The following is a 1,929-nucleotide window of genomic DNA, read 5'->3' on the forward strand; positions in this document are numbered from 1 at the left end:
TCCGCTGTCGTCGATTTCCGACGGCAGAGGGGTCAGGCCGCCGAGAAGGCGCACGTTGCCCGGTGACGACAGCCCGATGGGATCACCACCAGTTTAGTTTCGCCGTCCAGCATGCGGGTTTCCGTGCCACAGCAATGCCTGACTGACCCGCTACCGCACGGCACGCCACGGGCATCGACCGGACATTGTGGAAACCGGCCGACCGGAACTGTGCGGAGAGGCAGGTCGGCATTTACTCCGCTGCCCGGCTCTGCAGACACCCAGAAAAAGGCATGGAGCGGACATTGGGGAGGTGAGGAAGCCGTGCTTCACGGAAATATTGGTGTGATTCCACTTTGAAGTGGAAGGTCTCTGCCCGGCAGTACCTCCGCGCGGCGAGAAGGCACGAGGCCCCTCGCAGATGCGGCAGGCCGTATTTGCTCCTGGCAGGCTGCTCTCCTCTCCCTTTCCTCATTTATAACGTCCATTTTTGGTTGGTTCTGTGATTTGTTGTTTTATTGATTCTTGGCGGCAACGGATTATCGAGCCACCGCGCTATCCCCGGGGCGGGTGCGTAGCGGTGGTGTGTGCTTCACGGCCTCCGCTGCGGCTCCCACTTCGGGTGCCGGGCTCTCTTTTAAATCTCCGATCGTTGGGCGGACATGCTCTGCGATGGTGGCTGGCGTGTGGGCCTTCGTATTTATTTAAGAAGACACGAGGAATAATAGTAACAGTATATATATCAAAAGCGCTGAATAGATATTCATACCGATATCTACATGCCTATCTATATAAATATACAGTCAATAGAATAGCAATTGAATAAATAAAGAAACCAAGCGATCCGTCAATTTGTAGGAGAGAGAAGGTATATATCCATATCTATACAGATGCATCAATGAATAAGAATAAAGTATCGTTTTTATATTCATACCCATATCGATATATCTATAAATTGATCAGTGCTTATTTTTGTATATATACCACTCCATATAATTTTTCCGCCGTCTTTTTTTATTTGTGGCATTTTGCTTCCGTTGTATTATGTATTCTTCTCCCGTGAGTTTGTTCTTACTTTTTTAGAGTGCATAGGCATTCCGTCCCACAGACAGGGTTTCATATGCACTGAAGCACCCCATCGGACAAAAGTCGCAAGGGGTTTGCGAAGCCCATCCCAATTGAATGATGATTGCTATCTTCTTTGATCTCCTGAGGAGCTGCGACGTGTGACTGCTTTACCCCTGACACCCAACACAATGACAACTTTCAACGAGCAGTTTGCAGGCTCATTGTGCAGTTTTCTTGAGGTGTGTTCCACACCCGTATTTTGGGAGTGAATGCACGGTGTACTTGTATAGGATGCTGAGGGTGGCGTCAGCGAGGCATGGGATAGCATGTACTCCGGAACAAGTGTGTGGCGTTGGCCAGAGGAGGTCTTGTGCCAACGGCATCACTGATTGATAGCCAGTGATTTTGGGGCTGGGAGCTTCTTTGCTTTGAGGAATGGAACGGCGCTGGCTGACCAGGTGCCACTCGCTACCTAATCTGTCCTGGATGGGGCTTAAGAGACGATGCGGGCGCATGCAGAGGGGAAAGGAAGTAGGACATTGTGTGGGCATGCACGTGGACGTGTCAGATGTTCACAATATCCCTCAAAAAGTGTGGAGCCCACGAATTGATGATTCGACCGTCCTGATAAAACTGCCTGGGGTGGAGGTGAGTGCGCTGACTTCCTTTTTAACAAATTTTCCTTCACCTGACAGGCTGCGCAGCTGACGTGGAGGGACATCATGCGCACCTTTTTCCGGCGGGTGCGATGCCGTTTCCCACATTTGAGGGCGATTTCCCCGATGATGCACTCTGCCATCCTCACTTGTTTTATTTGACGACACGACGCAACGCGGGGTTGCTGCTGAGCGACGAAGGCCTTCCGTCTCGCTTGGAACAAAA

General features: G+C 50.9%; 1 pseudogene, besides 1 other annotated feature; it reads left to right on the top strand.

Moving 5' to 3' along the window:
* Positions 1 to 1,929: a sequence feature (areas not merged during assembly with more than two copies in the genome that could not be assigned to a particular haplotype).
* Tc00.1047053479721.10 lies at positions 1,024 to 1,923 on the top strand (annotated as a pseudogene).

Source organism: Trypanosoma cruzi, genomic scaffold (assembly GCF_000209065.1).
Source record: "Trypanosoma cruzi strain CL Brener 1047053517043 genomic scaffold, whole genome shotgun sequence".
NCBI lineage: Eukaryota > Euglenozoa > Kinetoplastea > Trypanosomatida > Trypanosomatidae > Trypanosoma > Trypanosoma cruzi.